Genomic DNA, 23637 nt, shown 5'->3' on the forward strand with positions numbered 1-23637 from the left:
AGCTGCGCCCGGCCCGGCCCTGGCCCGGCTCGGCCCGGCTCCAGCCTCCGAGCGAAGTCGCCGCTGCCGCCTGGGCCGTTCCCAGGGCCATGAGGAGGCGGCGGCAGCCGCTGCGGCCCGCGTCAAGGTGACCGGCCGGGACTGCGGCGGCGGCGGCGGCGGCGGCGGCGGCGGCGGCGAGAGCGGGCGGTAAGAGGAGCGGTCCGCGGGGCGGGGCGGGACCCTGAGGGCCGGGCGGGAGAGAGCTGCAGGTGCGAGGGGCGGGACCCCGAGGCTGGGGTGCTTGCCGCCGGGCCGGGGTGGGGCCTCGGGGCGGGAGGCGGGGCTGGGGGCTGGTGGTGGTGCGGTTGTTTCAGGAGGTCTGGGGGACACCGGGGCCGGGCCGGGCCGGGGGGCTTTAGGTGCGTGATGGGGATGGGGGTTTGGTCTGAGGGACGGCAGGTGTGTGTGTGAGGGGTGTGGAGGTAGGGAAAGGCCGCAGGTGCGGGGGGCGGGGCTGGAGGAGGCAGTTAGGGAGGGCTGAGGGGCTGCAGGTGCGGGGGGCGGGGCCAGGTGGGAACCACAGGTTTGCCAGGGGGAGGGTCTGCGAGGTGAGGCCGAAGCGGCCGGACCGCCGGGCCTTGAGGACACCACAGGTGCAAGGGGGGCGGGGCCAGGGGAGACCTGCAGGGGTGGGGGGGCGGGGCCCCGAGTGGTTGCAGGTCCGGAAGCAGGGGCCCTAGGTGAGCAGCGGGCAGAGGGTGAGTGAGGGGTCGCGGGGAGAAGGGAATGCTGCCTCCTCCTCTGCCGGCATTTTTTTTTTTGAGGGGAAGCAGGAGCTTTGGGCTTTCTCAGGATTCTGGAGGCTTCGAGGGTTGCCGCCGCTGGGCCGGAAGGGCCAGCTCGGCCTTGCCTGTGCTCCTCCTGAGTTGGACTTGGGTCTCAGCTGCCCTGGTTACTAGGCCAGCGGCTTCCCCTATGCCTCGCAGTGGCCTGAAGTGGGGCGCCCTGGTTTTCAATTTCGGGGAGGCTTTTTCGTGTCGCTGTTGGAGGGGGCATGCCTCGATTGGGGCGGGGCGGGGTGGGGGCCGCCTGTTGGCTTTCATTCTATCAGCTGTTGAGAAATGTGTGTGCTTGAAGAGTAGTTAGTGTGAAGCTGGAAGGGTGGAAGGGTTCTTGGCCGACTGGCTCCTGGGATCTGGAGGCTGCTGCAAATCGGAACAGTGGTCGTCTCCAGAAGACTGAAGTGGCAGCCTGGTGAGGGGGCAGAACAGGAGTGAGGGTTCATAGGCTTTTTCCTCTTTGTTGCCTGGGAGAATCTCTCACCTCTGAGCTTTGTTTCTTCCTATGCCAGGTGTGCATCCTGGTACCTGCCTTGTGTGACCCTCAGGGGGCTTGTGAGGGTTGCGCAGACTGAGCACATCTTTGTGTAAAGCTGTGAGTCTGCTGCCTCTGTGCTAGTGGGCAGATTGTGGAAACTGAGGGTCGAAAGAGGAGGGGATTTTTTTTTTTTTTAAATCAATCAATTTAGTTTTGGCTTTGCTGGATCTTCGTTGCTGTGCAGGCTTTTCTCTAGTTGCAGCGAGTGGGGGTTACTCTTTGTTGTGGTGTGAGGGCTTCTCATTGCTGAGGCTTCTCTCGTTGCAGAGCACGGGCTCTAGGGCGTGCGGGCTTCAGCAGTCGTGGCTCTCTAGAGTTGTGGGCTCTAGAGTACAAGCTCAGTCATTGGTTGCACGTGCTCAGCTGCTCCGAGGTATGCAGCATCTTCCCAGATCAGGGATAGCACCCGTGCCTCCTGCAATAGCAGGCGGATTCTTTACCACTGAGCCACCAGGGAAACCTGTGGAGGGGCTTTCGCTTTCTTGTTTGAGGTGGGGCTGAGGTTGGTAGTGGGGATGAGGTTTGTGGTGGGATGGTGACTCCTGCTTCCTATGAGGCCTGTGAGGGAGCTGTGGCAGATGGAAAGCACAGGAACATTTAATTGTTTGCTGACCTTTAGACCCCAACTCCAGTGAGGACTCTGAATTGGAACACGAAGCTCAGACTTGAGCCTTATGGAATTTCCCTTCCCCATCCAAGTATGAACACTGATTTTTATCACATTCCAGAAGGAAGACACCCAAAAGAGGGAATGCCAAAACTTGGTTAGGTTTCCATGTGATGGAGAGAGGAAAGCAAGATGATGGGACTCCCTCCTATTTGGAAGAGTATCCCATAGCCAAGTGTGTGACCTCTCCTTGCCTCTGCTCACCAGCAGTGTGACCAGTCCCTCCCACCTGTGTTGCATGAACAGAAGAGCAGCAGGAGGAGGCTTCTGAACGAACCCGCACTTTTCTTCGTTTCAGGCACTGTGGGACTTTGGGCAACCAACTGCCATGGTGCTGGCCTCTCTCACTACCATTTGCTGTGGCGTGACCCAGTGGCATCATGGGGACGTTGTCTCAGATGTGGGTCCTTGCTGGGGTCTGTGCTCGTGTGGCAGGACCCAGAGGCTCTAAAGGCAGCATGTATGAATCATCCCATACTGTCCTGGCAGAAACTGTGTAAATGACTCAGAGAGTGCTGTGCTCTGGGTAATGATCGTGCTCTGTGGGTTCAAAGGAAAGCCCAAACTTGGTGGTCCACGAGAGCTAGAAAATGTGTTGGGTAATGAGAGGATTGGCTTTTTGGTTGGTGTTGTTTAAGTGACCACATCCACGGTTGAGAGGCAAACTTCATCAGTGAAAATATCGCATCCAGGGTTCTCTGTGATATGGCTCCAGTCTGCCTTTTAAACTTGATTTTCCTTTTCAGCATGGAGGGTAAGAGCTCTGGCTGGAAGTCAGACAGAGCTGCCTTTGAAGCCTCACACGCCAGTTTCGTGATGTCTCAGAGCTTTAGTCTCCTTGTTTATAACACAGGGATAAGCATGCCCACCTTGAGAGGTTGCTGTGAAGAGTAAACGTGGCTAGATACGAAAAGACCCCTGATATATTAGGCTTTTGTTGTTAGGGTCTGTTTCTGCCCCTCCCTGACCACCCATCTTTCAACACAACAAAATAGAATCTCCCATGTAAGGAGAGCAGGACTGGTCATTGTGAGGCCTTCGCTTCTCGTGTGACCTCTATCAGGCCTTCCCCTGTCCAGGCCTCAGTTTTCTTAGCTCAGCGAGGATATGTGAACATCAGTCAAGAGTGATCCTAGCTCTGGCATTCTGATGAGCATGTTTTCCCGCAGGGCAGGAGAGAGGACACTGATGACCCGTTATTTAGTTCTTCTTTTAAAAATACCTGTTAAGTGCTTTGCCTGGCACATAGTGAAAGTGAAAGCCGCTCAGTTGTCCAGCTCTTTGTGACCCCATGGACTATACAGTCCATAGAATTCCCCAGGCCAGAATACTGGAGTGGGTAGCCTTTCCCTTCTCCAGGGATCTTCCCAACCCAGGTCTCCCACATTGCAGGCAGATTCTTTACCAGCTGAGCCACAAGGGAAGCCCAAGAATACTAGAGTGGGTAACCCATCCCTTCTCTAGCGGATCTTCCCAACCCAGAAATCAAACCGGGGTCTCTGCATTGCAGGCAGATTCTTTACCAACTGAGCTGTTTATCAAAAAATACCTGTTGAGTGCTTTGCCTGGCACACAGTAGGTGCTCATTAAATACTTGTTGAAGGGACAAATGAGGGACTTTCAGAAGAAGGTGTGGCATCTTATCCCTGCTGCTTATATGGATGTTGTATCTGTAGCTTCAAAGTGCATTTTTTGAAGAAAAAAAAAGTTGCAACAGCTTTATCGTGTAATTAGTGAAGCTCAACATGAAAGACGAAAGTTATTTCACAGTCCTCTTTCACTACAAATTAAATTCACTCCTATTTTCACAAACATACAAGTGTTTTTTCATGGTTGCAGTCTTATGTACGTGAGCATTTGGAAAAGGCTTGGCAATAAGGAGTATCTTTAAGTGATGTTTTTATCTTTTTTTTTAAGAATTAAAAAGAAAATCACACATAGATTTTTGTTTTTCTAAAAGATAAGTATTTCAAGGGGGAAAAATTGTAAGTGTCTTTCTTGTCTCAAGTTACCAGTTCCCAGTCTTCTCTCTAGTGGTAACCACTATTATCATTTTCTTGTTTGTTATATATTCTTTCTCTTACACAAAGAATAGCATCCTATGCATACTTTTGCTCCTGTATTTATTTACTTGATTTCTTTTGGAAATTGTCCCAGCATTGGAAAATGTTCTAATTGGTACATACAGTTCCTCCTTAATATATGTTTTTTTTCACTGATGCCTTGAGCACAATTTTGTGTCTCCACTCTCCCCCACCCTCCATGATGTTTACTCAGTAATGGTCAGCAGTCATTGTTTAGAAGACTAACAAGAGACAGCCCTTGTTTTTCTCGAGGGAAGAAAAGGCTCCGGTTCCAGTGAACAGTAGACTAAAGGGCAGTCCATGTATCTGGATGCAAGGCAGACACAGAAAGAGAAAGCAAAAGGGATTTGTTCACTAGTAATTGAAAACTGATTTTCCATTCAGCCCATGATTCAAAGTCCAGCAGCTGTCACTTACCGGCAGTATGACTTGGGGCGATTTACCTAATCTTTCTTCCTTTCAGTTTCCTTATCTGTTAAATGGATGATGATAATAGGATCTGCTTTTTGGGGCTTTTTGTGAAGAAGAAACGAGATCATGTGTGGGAAGTCCTTGCAGGAATAGGTCTTGGTAGATGCTCCACAGGGGTAGCTGCTGGGTTATTAATAATCTTTGTTGGCAGACACTTGCTGGGCGGTGGAGGGTGAGCCATAGGAGATGGCCAAAGTCCTTGCCCTCATGAGGTGCTCACATGCTCTGCAGGGAGACCGGCATACAGGTCACTGAAGCTGGAACAGGGCCCAGGGGTGCGGAATTGGGCAGTGTGGGGGTCATGGGGGCAGGAAACAATGACTTCTCCCTCTGTGGCCACCTCCTCCATGAAACCCACTCAATTCTTCTGCAAGTGACCCACTCCTGTCCACGTTCCCTTGGCATTCTTGTGTGAGTAACCTGGACTGGAGCATGCACCTCGCTGTCGCACGTGTGGTTTTATGCCCGTGTCTGCTCTCTGCACAGGGAAAGTTTCCTACTTTCTTTGCTTCTGCGTTTCCAGGGCAGACTCTTGGTGGACCTTGTGATGGACCTCTGCTCAGACAAGTCATGCTACCAAATGCTGGTACACTCTTCTTGATAGGTCTTCAGGTCTCTGATGAAACCAGACTCTGGACTCTGTTGCTTCATTCCCCAGGTACTTGAGTGCTGACCAAGACACACATGTGCCGTCTGCCAGCTGTAGGTTTTGGGTCTGAATGGTGGTACTTGTCCTACCGAGTCTTAGGAGAGGGAAGAATTATTTGCTCCAGATAGTCCAGGACAAGACAGGGAAACAGAAAGAAGGATAAGTCTGAGAATGAACTGCTCACGCTCGCTGAAGCCCATCTCCCCCTTCCTCAGAAGTGTGCCTGCTGACCCTTCCTTTGAGGTGGGCTGGTGGAGGAGCAGGCCGCAGGGAGCCGAGTAGGTGGGCCATAGTTGCTGATGAGGGATGGGGAGCAGTGGTTGGGTTGGCCTCTTCGAGGGGCATCCTGAGGCATTTCTGGGGCCACTTCCTTCCTGTGGGCATTCATCCACCAGCCTCGCTGTGCTCTTGCTTTGGGCCCAGCTGTTTGCTGAGTGCTGGCCACAGGGAGATGGAAGAGTTGTGTCCTACCCTCGGGAGCTGACGGTTAGTGGAGGAGTCAGGTGCAAACAGAATGTGACCAGAAGGGGATTGGTGATGGCAGAGGACCCCAAGTGATGTGGCCAAGCAGATTCCAACTTGGGCTAGACCTGGGTTCCGATTCTGACTCATCCACACACAACCTCTGTAACCATGGGCAAGGGTCTTCCCCATTGTTAGTCTCAGTGAACTGATAAGATAATGGGAATGGCAGGGTTACATGCCTGCGGGCTGTAGTTGAAGATCCAGTGAAATAATGCTGTGGGCTGCTCAGCGCAGTGCCTGACTGATGCTCACAGAGTGCTCATTGTACTTGATTATCCTTAGTGTTGGGGCAGCACCAGGAAGCACTTGTTTGGCTGTTTTCTCTGGGTTCCAGTGTAGCGGTGGTGGTGCCAGTCAGTGGTGAAGGTGATGGCCACAGTGTCTGAGAAACCAGCTCTGAGGTCACAGAGTGCTCGAGGAGTCCTTGGGGCTTTCCTCTCGGGCCCACAAGTGATTCTTCTCCCTTTTCTGCTTGGGGCCTTCTCACAGGTGGTTCCAGCCCGGCACCATCCCAAGCCCCTTCTCTTTGATCCCCTGCACTGATGAGTTTCACGGCTTTTCCCCACAGGAGGCATGAGTCTGGCTTGTCTCACCTGCAGTTTCTGAGGAGAGAGAGACTGTGCAGACCCGGAGAGGCACATCCTGCGGCGGCGCCCCCCCCATTATTTTGCAGAGCTTTCAGGTCCATTGTGTTCTTTACAGGAGACTTACCACCTCAGTGTCAGTGAAGCAGACGGGGCAGCACTTACAGCAGACCCTGAAGTCAGGCCTCTGTGGGTTCGTGTCCCGACCCCACTTGCAAGCCCTGTGGCTTCAGGCAGGTGACCGCTGCTCTGATTCCTAATCAATACGGGAAGCACGATGATACTTAACTCCCCCTGGTTCTTACCTGACTTTAAGGAAATGAGAGGAACAGGGCTTAGCATAGTGCTCGCACGTCATGAGCATCCAGTCAGGGTGAGCTCAAACAGTGTTCTCTTAACCTGTTGACGTCCATGGCTGTCAGGATGCCCGTTTTGGGGGGATGCTCACTTACTGCCTATGAGTTATGTGAGTTATTGCACATGGAAAGTGTGGAGAGGGTGGTGCAGGCTGCTGGGAGCACCCAGGGTAGCAGGCAGTACTCAGCCTGTCTTGGGACTGTGCACACAAGCCTGTTGCTGCTGCTGCTAAGTCACTTCAGTCATGTCCGACTCTGTGCGACCCCAGAGATGGCAGCCCACCAGGCTCCCCCGTCCCTGGGATTCTCCAGGCAAGAACACTGGAGTGGGTTGCCATTTCTTTCTCCGATGCATGAAAGTGAAGTCGCTCAGTCGTGTCCGACTCTTAGTGACTCCATGGACTGCAGCCTACTAGACTCCTCCATCCATGGGATTTTCCAGGCAAGAGTACTGGAGTGGGGTGCCACTGCCTTCTCCAAGCTGGACTCCCACAAAAGCAGAAGATGCTGGTGAGTGGGAGGATGGAGTCAACCTCGTGGGTGGGCCCTGTCTCAGACCCGTCCAGGAACTGAGGGCTGGTTTCCCAAGTTCTTGCTGTCCCACTGTTCTGTGATTCCATGTAAATAATGGGACTTTAGTATAAACTCATATATAATATAAACTCATGCAACATTATACTTTTCCCTCATTAGGATTTAAATGTTTTTATTATCTGATTGTATTTTAAGGTCAAGACAGTTACTTGAGTAATCAAAAGAAAATGTAAATATTTGGCCTCAACTGTCAGAAGTTTCCTTGAAAAAAAAAAGTTCCCATGAAAATCATCTTATTAGAGACAAAAGAAATAATGATGAATAATTAAGTTCGTATTTATTGGATACAGTAATTCTCACCCACTCTTGTATGAGCTTGATAAGTAGGTCAGGGGAAATCTGTGCTTTTGATACATTTCTGAGTTACTAAATATTTATGGAAAACAAGTTAGTGAATTCTGGAGAATTTGGTGTGTCTCTTTTTGTGGCAGTCAAGTCTGTTATGTGGAGTTAGGGACTTTCACTATGTTGCTATTTCTTGTTCTGTGCCCTCTCTGTAGCTGTGTCTTGTTTTGTTTTCCTCTGTAGGCACCGTATCTCTAGCACTTTCAGTCCACTGGCATCTAGGGTTGTTCCCACTGGGTTCCCACAGCGCCCTGATGTAGCGGGTAGTAACACTGTGTGACCAGCCTCAGCTTCCTCTCACCCTGCTCCCAGACTTTGCAGAGTCAGAGCCTGCATTTTTTCTCCTTACCACGTTCAGGGCCTAGCCCAGGGCTAGTAACCGGCAGCCAGAACAATCTGAGTGTGGTGTTCCCTCTGCTTAAAACCCCGCAGTAGCTTCTGGTTTCTCTTAGAAAAAAAGCCAAGTGGTTTACATGGCCCACAGGTGTAACAGCTTGCTCTTCAGTGCAACTGTGAGTCACATCTGTCTCCCCTGGCCTGGTACAGTGTGTGCATCCTGTCACACCACGGACTACGGCTTCTCTGCCCACCATCCGGTCCTCCGTGCCTGGCGCAGCTTCCGGCATGGAGTAAGTAGTCTACAAGTGTTTGTTACATGGACCCATGGAATGAAGGACAAGGGCCCAGTGACTGATCTGAACCTGTAAAACGAGAAAGCTGTTGGATCTGAGGTCCCTTCATCATAAAATATTTCAGCACTTTACAAAGTCTCTGACACCTTGTTTTTTAGCCTCATATTGAGTCTGTGGGGTAGGTGGGGGTCGACTTTGGTCTTCGGAGGAGAAAAGTGGAGCTCAGAGAGGGTGAACAAATTGCCCAAGATGGAGCTATGGGAGACACAGAAGGCCCCTCAAGTGTCTTTTCTCAAGTGTCTTTTCTCCCGTGCTGCCTTGAGGTGTTGTTTTCTGACACACATTGGAAGAGCCACAGGTGAGATAGGTAAATAGATTCATAGAGAAAAGGTAATTGCAGCAGTTTCTCTTGGTTTTAGTTGTTTTTTCCTGATAATTTGAAAAGTTGAGTTCAATTTGGGACTATGGGTTTAAGGTCTGAGATCAGGAAACACTGATCTTTCTTGTAAACAGCGAAGGTATAGGATTGATATATGTGCTGATTGGTCGGTGACTAAGATAAGAATTTGTTCTTTTTGGGAAACTTTTTGATAAGAGTAGAAGTTACTCGCTGACTGATATGTAGCGTTGTTGTCATTGTTTAGTCACTGAGTCGTATCCTACTCTGTGCAACCCTATGGACTGCAGCACGCCAGGCTTCCCTGTCCATTGCTAATTCCCGGAGCCCACTCAAACTCATGTCCATTGCATCAGTGATGCCATCCAACCATCTTACCCTCTGTTGTCCCCTTCTCTTACCCTCAGTCTTTCCCAGCATCAGGATCTTTCCCAGCATCAAGGTCTTTTCCAGTGATGTGGCTCTTTGCCTCAGGTGGCCAAAGTATTGGAGCTTCAGCTTCAGCCCTTCCAATGAATATTCAGGACTGTTTTCCTTTAGGATTGACTGGTTTGATTTCCTTGCAGTCCAAGGGACTCTCAAGAGTCTTCTCCAGCACCGCAATTCAAAAACATCCATTCTTCAGCACTCAGCCTTCTTCACGGCCCAACTCTCACATCCATACATGACTCCTGGAAAAACCATAGCTTTGACTATGTGAACCTTTGTCGGCAAGGTGACAGCTCTGCTTCTTGATACACTGTCTAGGTTTGTCATAGCTTTCCTTGCAAGGAGCAAGTGTCTTTTAATTTCATGGCTGCAATCACCATCCACAGTGATTTTGGAGGCCAGGAAAAGAAAATCTGTCACTGTTTGCACTTTCTGTTTGCCATGAGGTGATGGGATCTGATGATAGGATCTTAGTTTTTTGAATGTTGAGTTTTAAGCCAACTTTTTCACTCTGCTCTTTCGTGGTTGTCAAGAGGCTCTTTAGTTTCCCTTCGCTTTCTGTGACTTTTTATGACCCTATGGACTGTAGCCTGCCAGGCTTCTCTGTCCACAGGATTCTGCAGGCAAGAATATTGGAATGGCCATGCCTCCAGGGGATCTTCCCGACCCAGCAATCGAACTCTCATCTCTTACATCTCCTGCACTGGTAATCAGTTTCTTTAGCATGAGTGCCACCTGGAAGCCCTGACGTGTAGCATTATTTTGATGCTTTCAAAAGATGCTAATTGCTTCAGTTAGCCTGTTTCTCTAATTTATCTCTGGGTGGACCTGCCGTGGGGCTCTTTTGCAGTGAGCACTGCTGCAGCCTTTGTGCTTATCAGATACAGTGTCAGTCAGATCTGAAGGTTAGAGGTCATCAAGGCTGCTCTTTCCACTTTCCACATGAGGGTAGATGGACTTTGCCAGGGTTTTCAGACTCAGGTGTCCTGATTCTCCACCTGTAAAACCTGTGGACTTCCATTTGTGTGTTGCAGTTTCTCAGCAGCTGCCTGCCTTTCATGTAGTGTTGCTCATAGACCACATCCATTAGAAGACAGTTTCCAGTGAGGCTCTGTGTGGTGGGGGCGTGATGGCTGAGCCAACTGCCCAACCAGGAAAGATTATTCTCTTTGTGTGTGTGTGTTAGTCACTCAGTTGTGTCCAACTCTTTGCAACTCCATGGACTGTAGCCTGCCAGGCTCCTCTGTCCATGGCTGGAGTGGGTTGCCATTCCCTTCTCCAGGGGATCTTCCCAACCCAGGAGTCAAACCCAGGTCTCCTGTATTGCAGGTGAATTCTTTGCTTTCTGAGCCACCAGGGAAGCCTACTTAACGTATAAAATTGGGAAGTACTAGCATTTGAATTGGAGAAGGCAATGGAACCCCACTCCAGTACTCTTGCCTGGAAAATCCCATGGACAGAGGAGCCTGTTAGGCTGCAGTCCATGGGGTCGCTAAGAGTCAGACACGACTGAACGACTTCACTTTCACTTTTCACTTTCATACATTGGAAAAGGAAGTGGCAACCCACTCCAGTGTTCTTGCCTGGAGAATCCCAGGGACGGGGGAGCCTGGTGGGCTGCCGTCTCTGGGGTCGCGCAGAGTCGGACACGACTGAAGTGACTTAGCAGCAGCAGCAGAGGTATGTAAGTGTAAAAATAAGTCCAAAATAATAGCAAATAAGTGTAGGAAAGGTTAATTAGAGCACTGACAGTGGCTACAAAAGAAGAGTACAAGGTGCTCAGAGGCCATAAGCCAGACGGTTTTACCTGGCTGGGCGATCAGAGAGAGCTTCCCAGAGGAAAGAGGAGTTGGGGTTAGCCAGGAGAAGAGGTGGCTGCAGGTGGAAACAGTACACTGAGTCAGAAAACCTGGGTTCCTGCTCTGGGTCACTTAGTTTTGTGAGCCTTGAGAGAGGCACTTAATTTCAGTCTTCTTTAAAGGTGATCATAATACTGACTTTATGATATCTTACTGATCAGGACCACTAAAATAATAATAAAAAGAAGACTATTTCAAGTGCTGGGTTTCCCAGGTGGCACAGTGATAAAAAATCCACCTGCCAGTGCAGGAAATGCAAAAGATGTGGGTTTGATCCCTGGGTCGGGAAGATCCCCAGAGAAGGAAGTGGCAGCTCAGTCCAGTATTTCTGTTTTATGTTTTGGTTTTTTGGCCGCGAAGCATGTGGGATCTTGCCTTCCCAACCAGGGATCAAACCTGCACCCCCTGCATTGCAAGGCAAAGTCTTAACCACTGGACCGGCAGGGAAGTCCCTCATTCCAGTGTTTTTGCCTGGAAAATTCCATGGACAGAGGGGCCTGCTGGACTACAGCCCGTGGGGTCGCAAAGAGTCAGTTGATTGGCATGCAACTGGGCATGCCAGCACTTGAAGTGCTAGCAAAGATGTGGAGCAGCCAGGATGCTCACAGCCCGGCGCGTAGGTCGGTTTAGCCAGTTTGGAGACCTGCTTGCCATCGTCTAACAAAGCTGAGCATTTAGTCAGCTATGACCCGGTAGTTCCACTCTTGGGTATCCACCCAGCATGAAGGCATATGAATGGACCACATGGCGCCACTCAAAAGGGTTACAGCAGCACCCCCTGTGACGGCCCAGGCTGGAAACAGTCCCAGTGTCTGTCGGTACAGAGTGGACAGGAACGGTAAACTCCCACAGAGGGAAAACAGTAAGTGAACAGCCATGAAAAATAAGGATGAATTTCACAAACATAATGTTCATTCAGGCACAAAAGATCATGTCTTGTATGGCTCCATTCATAGAAAGTTTAAATAGACAGACGTAACCTCTGCTGTTGAAAACCAGAGTGTTGGCCACCCGTGGGAGGCTGGTAGAGATGGAAGGAGGTGTGGTGGGTTTTTGGAAGGGATCGTGGTGTGTTCGCCCCATCCAGGTGCTGTGACCTGGGTGTGTTCACTTCGTGAGACTCCTCTGACCTGTGTGCTTGCATTGTGTTCCTGTATGCATTCTTTTGCATGCATGTTGCATTTCCATGGGAAGTTTATTTAAAACGCTGACGGAAGGAAGCTTATCAGTCATGTTCCACTCAAATTATTATTAATGATGAGAATGGAAGTTTTTTTGTATTGATGAATAATCATTTTAACATATTTCATCTTTATCTCTTCCTTTGATCTTTGCATTTGTTTTGTAAAGTAACGAACATATCAGTACCTTAGGACGTATATTTAGTTTACAAATAAGCTTATGTATGTGAGAGGTACTTGCTCAATGCATGTTCAGCCGTTAGTAGTGAAGGACGGGAGAGTTTGATGAGCTGTGGCTCAAGGTCGTAACAGAAGGGGCAGCCCAAGCAGGGGCCTGGCTGTGGGAAGCAGGTGGTGAGAAGGGAGCCACAGTCGGTTTGGGTCAGCAGCCTGTGTTTGGGTTGTTTTCTTGCTTCTGGAACACAAAGTGTGACCTGGGGTGGAGGTGGCCTGAAGCCAGAGAGGGAAGCAGAGCCTGGCCTCTTGAGCGTCTTGGGCCCCAGGGACCCCAGGGGAAGGGTTGCAAGGAAACTCTGGAAGTGGGAGGACTAAGGAAAGGGGGCAAGCAGAGGAGACAGGAGGAGGAGAAGGAGAACGAGGATGTTATTGAGGCTGAGAGATGAGGGGCTGGTGAACCGTGTTCAAAGCTCAGCTGTTAGGTCCTGCTGACCTAATGGGTGGTGGGAAGGTAGTGTGGTGTGTGGGGGGGATGCGGCCTGGAGCTCAAGGGCTGAAGCTGTTTGGAAGACTGGGGAGAACTTCGGGTGTTCTCAGGCAGAGAGGAGGATCAAGAGAGTGGAGGAGGCTGAGGGTGCAAAGTTGGGTGCCGGTGGGGAGGTGGCGGTGCCCTGGGTGGCCTTGGGTCTCAGGTGGACACCTCTTCCTCAGAGTTGAGAGTCAGGTGCCAGGAGACGATGCAGGAACTTCAGGTTAAAGGAGGGACCCAAGGGAGGTGAAGTCAGCCTTCCTCAGTGGAGAAGGTCATGAGGCTGCCCTCCTGGGGATGGTGGGGGTTGCGGAGAGGGGGTGGTCTGGAGGAGGGAAGGCAGACCTGCCCCAGGGCCCTCTGAAGCAGCTGTGCGGGATGCCTGTCCGTGGCCCTGTGCCACGTGGGCTGCCTTCCTGGCCACTTGCTCTGAGGGCAGGGGTGTTTGTGCCGGGTACTCCTGAGTTTTTCCTGCGGGGCCCTTCCTGAGGTCTTGGCCGGGCTTTGCAGCTGCCAGAATGAATCTTCCTGTGGAGTCCCCTGGCAGACCCTCCCATGCTTCCACCAGCGTGTATCCAAAGCATGACGGGAAAGGAGAATAGTGATCACAGAGATTTAAGTTAACTGTGGTGACTTTAGGGCAGGCTTTGCTACCCGATCAGCTAAATGGTATCGCATATTGATCTATGGGGAAGGCTTGTGACATTTCACAGAACAGGCTCAGAATCTGATCTTGTTGTACTATATTTGGTCTGACCTTGCTGAGCGTCGAGAAACAAGCCTCACCGTCTGGAACATCGTGTAAATCGAGTTACCCCCCTACTCTTTCAGAGGCTCCTGTTTGGAAAGAGACCTGCTGGGACTGTTTATCCTGTTGGCCTGGGATTATGAAGCCCAACATGTGTTCCTGGTAAGTGGGTTCACTGACCCTGGTGCCCTGTGCGCTCTTGAGCAGAGGGCCAGGGTGTGGCACCCAGAGGTGCGGCTGGTACGGGTGAGCGGGTGCCGTTGAGGTCAGAGGAACCTCCTGCCGGCAAGCCTGTGGGGCCGTGGAGGGGACAGGGGCTTTTGGGACTCAGGTGTCCTTGGTGAGCCACACCCAGAGGGTGTTTCAGGGACTTTCTCTTGGGATGACTTGGGCTCTGGGGTTTTCACTCCTGATTCTTGGATCAGGGTTTTTTCCTTTCTCTCTCTCCTCCTCGTGCAAAACCTCTTGTTGCCACACTGTTTCAGCGTCATCCTTTTGCTCCTGTTGGTCAGAAGACCAATGTTCTGTGTCAGCCTCCCTACAGTTGGGGTGACTTGGGCAATCTCCTTTCTCCCAACCTCAGTCAAGCCTTTGTCTCACCCCACAAACCTCTGCCCCTCCCCCCCCCCTTAGTTCAGCCTCCCTCCTCACTTTGGGCTATCCTTGCTACAGACCCTTCGTCAGAAAGGGCCAGCCTGTTGTGTGAGTCATGCTTGGCCCTGGGAGGATGGGGGATGGAATACGAAGGTAAGACATGATCGTGGTATTCCAGAGACTAATCTACTTGTCAACCCGTCTTCCTGCCCACTTCCTCCCGCCCTTCTCGCTCCCTGAGGTTCTGTCCAGCCTACCCAACACCTCTTCTAAGAATGCTTTTCTGCGCTCCTGACTCACTTAAGCTCTCCTTCTTTTAAACTGTCATGACCCTTGTTTCAGCCCCCTCTCGTGGCCTTGGCCACAGTCTGCATTGCAGTCTGCTTTTTTTTTTTTTTTACCTCCCCCTTATCTCCTTGACTAGACGTCAAGCGCTTTTAAGGCAGGGGCTGTGTCTTGCTCGTTATTGTATTCCATGCAGTGCCTTGCTCCTTGCCTTACACACAGTGAAGTGAAGTGAAGTGAAGTCGCTCAGTCGTGTCCAACTCTTTGCCACCCCATAGACTGTAGCGTACCAGGCTCCTCTGTCCACGGGATTTTCCAGGCAACAGTACTGGAGTGGATTGCCATTTCCTTCTCCAGGGGATCTTCCCAACCCAGGGCTTGAACCCAGGTCTCCTGCATTGTAGACAGACGCTTTACCGTCTGAGCCACCATGTCACCAGACAGGAACCAACATGGACTCACTCATGGTTCTCAGCACCCATCCCCTCTGCAGCCAGGGTCCTCAGGTCTTGAGACAACATATGACCACAGGGGAATATCTGCCTAGAAGAATCCTAGGAGATCTTATTCAGCTTGGAGTAGTCACTAAAGTATTAAAAGCTGAAATATTACAATATTTTTCAGATTCTTCCTAGTACTTTACCTTTCTGTCAAGCTACTCTCACAAAGTGGTAGAAGGTGAAGTTTCTGATGCTTTCCTGCCAGGGCCCCAGGCTTCCCTGATTACAGTACAAGTAATTCATACAGTGCTTAGAAGAGGCAAGTTCCCTGAAACTTACGTATCAGAGGGATTGGTTCCTTTAAGGAAGTTGCTGGAAATAACTTGGTTTAAAGGTAAGAGCATGTGAGAAAGCTGAGACTGGGTGATAAGTCATTTTCCCGAGATCACACAGCAAGTAAGTGACAGAGTTGAGTTTTGACTCTAGGTTAGTCTAGTTCTAGAAGTGGGGTTCCTTTCCTCTGTGCTTTTGAGTCTGATGAGAAATGGATTCCATGGGCAGGGCTGCAGCTACCTACTTGCTGCCTATGCCCTCGGAGGGACTGCTCAATCTCACAGATCCCAGGGGGTCTGGGCAGAAATGCTCCTAGCCCCTGTCATCACTAGGGGACCGGAGGGCAAGGGGCCCTCTCCCCACGTCTCAGCAGGAAAACCACAGTGTGCTTATGTGGGTCCCCTTGAACAGAAGCTAGAAGTTGTCCAGGCTCACCAGTGCCGCCGTAGCTCGAGCAATCTGCTGTGAACACAGGCTGCGTGAACCTGCACCCTCCAGCAGGCAAAGACACGTGACAGCTTTGTGGGGACCTGGCCAGTGAAAGAGGGAAGCCAAGCTTCACACTGGGAGCAGTGGGTCCTTTGAGGCAGGATAGAAGGAGAAGATGTATAAGAACGTTATAAGTAGAGAATTCCTATGAGGATGCAGTTAAAGTGTACCAGAGGCTTGCTGGAACTAAAAAACATGGCTTTAATTGGTGGTTTGGAAGGCCCAGTAGAAGAGATGCCTCAAAACCCAGAAAAATAATAAAAAGAAATGGAAATAATGAACTAAAATGTGAGATGCTGTCCGCAGGGAAAGGCCTTGGAGACCTTATCCGTGGGACCTGGCATGGAGTCATGGGAGTTCCAGAAGGAGAAAAAGGAATAGATGGAGGAGTAATAGGAAGACAATAGAAGAAAATGTCATTGAATTGAAGAAAGATTTGATTCTTCAGATTAAATGGATCCTTTCATCCCACACAAAAACTAACACTCAGACCTACTTTCTAGTAAAAGTCCTAAACTCTGAGAAGAAAGAGAAAAATCTTAAATTTTTGTAGGAAGAAAGAACAGGTTGTTGTCAAAGTAGAGAGAATTAGGCTGACATTGGGCCTCCTGTATGCAGCCCTGGAGGTTGGAAGACAGTGGCCCAGGGTCTCCAGACTGTTCGAGGGAGAGGGCTGCAGTCCTTGCTGTGCCCATTGAGATGACACTCATGGTCACTGAGAAAGGCATTTCACATGTGTGAGGACATAAAACATGTCACCTGGTAAGTGTGCCTGAGGGAAATGTCCAAAGAAGTTCTCTAGCTGAAGGACAATTAGAGCAGAGTTGCTGGGGTGGGGGATGTGGAGAGTGACGCGGCAGTGAGTGGTGGTGCGCCCTTTAGCTCACAGAGACTAATCTCATGGGATACTGCTACTGTGACATGGAATTTTTATTTTGTGTTATTAAGAACTTTTAAAATAGAGGAGAACTGTATGAGAAAACATAATAGGTTGAAAATTCTAAACCATCTCTGTAAAACCCAAGCCTTTGGGAGAATGGATAGGAGAGTTGGGAAATGAGTGTTCCACTTTTCAGAGACTTAAATAACCATAGGGAAAATAAAAACCAAGGCATTGTTATTTATGTGTGTTGCAGAAAGAGAAATAAAGCTCAGTTTTGACTTTTGGGGATCAGAAGGTGTATTAGGACTAGATTTTGTCACATGTAATAGATAACCCTGGAATAACAATGACTGAAACATGTAGGAGTTTATACTATTTCATGAAAGAGTAAAGAGGTTGGAGTGATGGAATCAAAGTCACCACAGAGCCAGGTTCCTTTAATGTCTCGCTGCTCTTGCTGCCATAGCAGATTGCCTCCTGACTCAAAATGGCTGCTTGAGCTCCAGTCATCACATCTGCATTCTAGAAGCCAGAAGGAGAAACAGGAGAAGAGGCATACCTTTTCCCTTTCACATACATCTCAGAAGTCTCACCCAGCACTAACATTTACATCTCACTGAGCAGAGCTTAGCCACACCGAGCTGCAAGGGACCATGGGGTGTGCTTAGCTAATAGGAGTTTTCTTGCTGGAGAAGTAAAGGAGAAAGAAAGAAGTTGGGAATCTCTGCCTCAAAAGATCATCACTAGCAGAATGCAAATAAAAATAGTTTTCTGTTTTACCTTTTTAAGTGGCAAAATGTTAACAAAAATTGATAAAACCAATGTTAGCAAGTGACTGAGGGAAATGAGTGCTCCCTTACACTGCTGTCAGGAGTATGAATTGTTCTAACTTTTGGGGAATATAATCTGAAAATATTGAATGAGTATTAAATATCCATATCTGTAAGCCGAGTAGCAAGTCCTGCAGAAGCCCCAATGCAAAAAGCAGGATGAAGCTGTTTTCTGCACCACTGTTTGTAGTGGCAAAAAGTGGAAGGGATGGGAACCCCCATCAGCCACATATTAGGCATTTATTAAAAAGCAACCAGATCTCTCCACGTTGACGTGAGGGAAGCCTGTGATTGGGTTTAAAAAATTGCAGAATAATTTGTCTCCAGCAGTGGTTGCAAACTGGTGACCAGTAGTAGTGTGTCCCAGCCCAGTGCTAAGTGCTTTTTACATAATTTTCTTTTCACAGTGAACTGACAAGGAAGGGACTGTTGGATCACCTCTTTTCAGAGGAATTAGAACCACAGAGATTAAGTGACTGTCTTGTGGTTGCCTAGCCAGTAGATACAGGGCTCAGGAAGTGACCAGGACTCCAGAGTCTGAGCTCCTCCCAACTCTGCTACCCTGCCCAGGAGCACTGTCTAGTCTCCCTCTCCGATACTTTTATGGCCAACTCAGCGTTTTCCAAATGTTCAAAATGGAGAGCTTTAAGTGGCTCATTTAGCCACTGGACCCATCTGTCCTCATTCCAGTACACCTGTAGCTTTGCCACTGACATGATCTGCTGGGCCCCACAGGCCTTTGTGGTTTGACCTTGGTTTCTGGTCTGAGTCCCACTTAATTACATGTATTTATGTTGCTTGGCACAAAAACTTGGAGGAATACACTCCTGTCTGCCCAATGGGATTACCTTAGTGTGTGGAAGGGGGTCGGCTCTGGGGGAGGGTGATTTCATGGCTTTTTATTTGTATACCCCTGTTGGGTTTGGCTTATGGCAACAAAGATACATTATTTTTGTAGTTTAAACAAAAGTACAATAAAGTATAATTTAAAATGATGAAATATCAAGAAACAACCCAGATAAATTACTACACTTTCCTTTTTGTCATTTGTTTCTTTGGAGGTTGTCTTTATAAACATCTGAAAGCAAGGAGACTGGAGTTTTTCTTTTTTATAAGATGAAGGTTCAGGTCATCCGTTGTGTTTGCTTCTGACACCTTCTGTGTTTGCACATCTCATTCTTGGACCAAAGCATTATAACAGGAGCAGCAGTGGTCCTCCCTGATCAGGAGGAAGGCTCTGCCCTGTTGTAACCTCAGAGTCAGATGTGGGAAGCATGTGGAGAGAGGGTGCTCAGGGAAGGGCTCATGAGCCCCAGAAGCCGTGGGTCGCTCTTGATGCTGCCGGCGTGACCCTCTTGCTGGACATCTTGGGGAGGCAGCTGAGCACGGCCACAGCTGTGATGCACCAGGAAGGACGAACGTAATTCAAGACAAATAGGATGAGTGCTAAGAGGCCTGGGAGCTCTAAAACCCTGTAAGAGGAGGACACAGCATTGGGGTCCCAGCACGGGTCCCAGAGGAAGTGACATTGAAAATGAGACTGGAAAAGAGAGGAGGGAGAAGGAGGGACGAGGAAGGTCCAGGGAGAGAACCAGCCCCTGAGCACACCTGGCTGTGGGGTGGGGCGGGGGGCGTGGAGTGTGGCCACCAGTCTCCTCCAGCACCCTTTGGCACGTGTTCTAGCCTGCACATCCTTGGCTAGAAGCCACTTCCAAGAGGCCGGGTCGGGGAGGGGTGGCAGAGGGCCTGCAGACTCTCAGCACCAAACACGTCCTCCCCACCCCAGGCAGAGCCTGTGACTCTCAGTAGGTTGGGCACCTGTCAGCCCCCCTCCTTCCCTCATACCAGCTTTCCTCAGTGACCTTGCCTGCTGACCCGCTCCTCACAGGACCACAGCCCTGACCACCTGGGATCAGGGCTGGAGGGATGGTGAAGGCAGGTCTCAGCCACTTTTAACTTGACACCCCTCTGGGTGGTAGCTTTTGCCTGAGTTCTCTGTGAGCCAAACCCGAGCCCAGAGTGATGCTGCTTCCCCTGCCCCGGCCCCAGGAATTGGCATCCCTTTTCCCTGCGTCTCCTACCCTCTTCAGGCTATCAGGGATCTCTCTTTGAAGTCCACTCATGAAGTCCAAGTGTCTGTCCTGGGCGGCCTAAGCATTGTAGTCTTGCCTGGACCTTGCACCTTCCTGAAGTAGGCTAGGGTGGGAGAGTTGTTTCTTCATTTCCACTGAGAACAAGGCAGACTGCTGGGTACTGTTCTGGGAACTGGGAATAAAGTAACAGTGTTTAAGCTCTTAGCCCCTGCTAGGCGCTGTGATCAGCCCTCCACAGAGAGGGCATGGGTTCAGGACCTTAAAATGTATAAAATGCTTAGACTGCCGCCTGGTACCCACTGCTGCTCCCGAGTGCCAGCTGGTGCTGTTCGCTCTCCTCATCATAGCCACATGGCGGGAGGACAGTCCTGTATCCCCACTTTACAGAGGCAGAAACTGAGGCTTAGAGGGGCACTTGCTTGCCGTCACGTAGGATTCAAACCCAGGACTCTGAGGGTGAATGAGTGGGTGTGTCCCTCACCTTCCAGGGCTCATGGTCAAGCAGGGAGATAACCCGGAGAGCAGACATCCTTGCCAGAGTGACAGGCACCACAGCCGGCTGAGCAGAGGGCTCACGGAGGGGCCTGGGGGAGGGGCCTGGGGGAGGGCAGGGGGGTGGGGTGGGGGGGGGGGGGGGGGGCAAGCCCAGGAAACCCATTCCAGGCAGCACCCTCGTCGAGATAGGGAGATCGTCACTTCCTCCCACCCGTGGGATGCACCTTAGTTTCCCCGGGGCTTTGGTGAGGAGGCACTGGTTTGATGGTCTGTGCACATGCTCAGTTAGTGGTTAATCATCTGAGGGCCCGGGTGTGGCTTCCCCTCCCAGCCAGACTCCTGGGACCTTGTCCTCAAGGTGGTCCCCTTGGGGAAGACCCCTCTGCCTCCAAGCTCAGTGTGACCTGAGGCCCTGTCCCTCTACTTTATGAACCCCCAGCCTTCTTGGGGTTCCATATGTGCAGATGGCCTGGGTTATAGCTCTGTGTTGCTTACCTCACCTCTCACTCCATTTCTGTCCCTCGAGTGAGTACGTTCTGCCGCCCCGTAGAAAGGCTCCATTGCAGTCAACCCAAAGGAATGAAACACTATCATAGAACTATGATTGAAAATCCTACCACTGAAAACCCCAAGCTAAATAAATTCCAGCATGACCCTGACACCTCAACAAAACTCCTTCTGTTGCCCATTTCCTTTCCAATTCCTGTCCACAGGGCAGGTGGGTTTTTACAGTTATGCATCTTGCCTCTTTTTTTACCTTGAAAGTGAAAGTGAAGTCACTCAGTCGTGTCCGACTCTTTGCGACCCCATGGACTGTAGCCCCCCAGGCTCCTCAGTCCACGGAATTTTCCAGGCAAGAGTGCTGGAGTTGGTTGCCATTTCCTTCTCCAGAGGATCTTCCCAACCCAGGGATCTAACCCGGGTCTCCCGCATTGTAGACAGACGCTTTACCGTCTGAGCCACCAGGGAAGTATTTGATACATTATATGGATGGTATTTTGGCAGCTCATAAGGACAGAGCCTTGTTACAACAAATTTTATCTGAATTGATTGAGGCCTTGGAAAGCTGGGGTTTAAAGATAGCTCCAGATAAGATACAAGTAAATCCTCCTTTTTCTTATTTGCTGCTGCTGCTGCTGCTGCTAAGTTGCTTCAGTCATGTCCTACTCTGTGCGACCCCATAGACGGCAGCCCACCAGGCTCCCCCATCCCTGGGATTCTCCAGGCAAGAACACTGGAGTGGGTTGCCATATCCTTATTTAGGGAGGGTATTAAATACCCATACCAAGAGTCATGCCCCTTTGCAGCTGCGGAGAGATCGTTTACTAACTTTAAATGATTTCCAGAAATTATTAGGGGATATTAATTGGATATGCCCACATTTAAAACTGGCTACTGCAGATTTAAAGCCTTTGTTTGATTGCTTAAAAAGCAATCCTAATCCCAGTTCTAAGAGAAAGTTGACTAGTGAGGCAGAGTCGGCTCTTGTTAAAGTGGATGAAACTTTAAATGATCAATTAATTAGGGCTCAGATGGTAAAGCGTCTGTCTACAATGCGGGAGACCTGGGTTCGATCCCTGGGTCGGGAAGATCTGCTGGAGAAGGAAATGGCAATCCACTCCAGTACTATTGCCTGGAAAATCCCATGGACAGAGAGCCTGATAGGTTACAATCCATGGGGTCGCAAAGAGTCGGACACGACTGAGCGACTTCACTTCACTTCACTGATATTACCAGAGAATGGGATTTAGGTTGGAAATGAGATCGATCAGTTAGGAGATGACCACCAGGTGGCACCAGAGCACCAGACATTCGACTCCAACCTCCCATGCCTGATCCCTGTCAGTGGAGCATTCCTGAAGTGCTTGTCTGGAGGTTCACTTTCAATTTTCCCTCCAGATGCTGTGTTACTCACAAATGGGCTGCCTACTTATTTTAGAAGAAGTTGGATGGTACTGGCGTGTACAGAAAGCAGAAAGTAGCAACGGCATACAGTGACGCCTGCGAGCGTTGGCATTGAGACTCGAGTGCACGAGTGCGTGCTTTGTCGTTCCATGCTTAGTCGTGTCCGACTCTGGGACCCCATGGACCGCAGCCCGCCAGGTTCCTGTGTCCCTGGGATTTCCCAGGCAAGAATACTGGAGTAGGTTGCCATTCCTTCTCCAAGGGATCTTCCTGACCCAGGGATCGAACCTGCGTCTCCTGCACTGCAGGCAGATTCTTTAGCACTGAGCCACCAGGGACGCCAACGACTTGAGTACGTAACCTTCTGTACTTTTGTATGAGTGTTCAGATATAGACATTAGTATTTCAAAACATGTCCAGATGTCATTTTCTCAGTAATCACTTCTTAGACCACTGCCCCCATTTAAAATTGTAGACCCACCCCTTCCCCACTCTGTCTGTATCCTCTCCTTGCTATACTTCTTCATCACTAGCTCATGTGCCGTATATTTTACCGAATGCTTTTATTGTCAGTTCCCCCCACTAGACTGGACCAGGGGATTTCTGTCTGTTTTTACTGCTTTTTGCCCGATACCTAGAATAGTACCTGACACAAAGCAGACTGTCTACCCAATGCTTGCTGAATTAACAAATGAATAAGAGTGAATGTGTCCTGAATCTGCGGGCATCTTTCTGTGTCTATAAATACTGCTCTGCTTGCCCAAGGCCGCTCTGCAGAGCATGAGCCAGAGCTCCTGCGGGGCTTCTTTCTTTTTTAAAGTTTTTTTTTTTTTTTTAATGTGGCACATATTTAAAGGTTTTTACTGAATTTGTTACAGTTATTGCTTCTGTTTTTTGTTTTAGTTTTTTGACTGAGAACCACGTGGGATCTTAACTCCCCAGCCAGGAAGAGTTGGGGGCAAAGTCTTTAACGTTGGAAGGCAAAGAGTTGGGGGCAAAGTCTTTGCTTTGGAAGGCAAAGTCTTAACCACTGGACCTCCAGGGAAATCCCATGGGTGGCTTGTTTCTGTATTAACAGGACTTCATCATTTCATGCAGCATTTCAGAACTGTATCCTATTTACTGACTGACTTTCATCCCTTTCTTCATGTTTTTTCCTATACAAGTGTTTTAATTTTAAACATAGTTAAATCTGCCAATAAATTCCTTTATTTTCTAACTTTTTCTCACCCTAGAGAGGACTTCTTCACCCTGGGATGATAATAATAATAATAATAATAAGCATAATGATTTGTGTTTCCTTTGGTACTTTTATGGCAGTTAACCTTTATCAACACTATATGGGCTTCTCACGGAAGCCTGGTGCGCTGCAGTCCCTAGGATCACACAGAGTGCATGACAGAACAGCAACAGCAGGTGGCTCAGTGGTAAAGAGCCCTCCCGGCAGCGTAGGAGACGTGGGCTTAGTCCCGGGACCAGGAAGCTACCCTGGAGGAGGAAATGGCAACCCCTCCAGTATTCTTGCCTGGAAAATTCCACGGACAGAGGTGGGCTACCGTCCTTGGGGTGACAGAGTCAGAAACGGCTGAGCGCGCACACACACGTTCTTAGCAATGGCATTGATCAAATTTTAAGCAAATTCCCTCTCAAGTGAATAGCAAATTGTTGCATCAACATTTATTGAATAATCCATTCTTCCCACTG

At 49.7% G+C, this 23637-nt stretch overlaps 1 protein-coding gene across 3 annotated transcripts in view; it reads left to right on the plus strand.

Moving 5' to 3' along the window:
• Nucleotides 1-210: 210 nt before the first annotated feature.
• Nucleotides 211-23637, plus strand: part of RALGPS1 (Ral GEF with PH domain and SH3 binding motif 1) — a 295391-nt gene continuing 271964 nt past the window's right edge. For all 3 annotated transcript variants that reach the window (XM_040225151.1, XM_040225152.1, XM_040225153.1), the window contains exons 1-2: nt 211-251; nt 13670-13748. The gene's annotated coding sequence lies outside the window, so the exon portion shown is untranslated. The remainder of the gene's footprint in view (nt 252-13669; nt 13749-23637) is intronic.

The sequence above is a fragment of the Oryx dammah genome, unplaced genomic scaffold (assembly GCF_014754425.2).
Source record: "Oryx dammah isolate SB20612 unplaced genomic scaffold, SCBI_Odam_1.1 HiC_scaffold_25, whole genome shotgun sequence".
NCBI lineage: Eukaryota > Metazoa > Chordata > Mammalia > Artiodactyla > Bovidae > Oryx > Oryx dammah.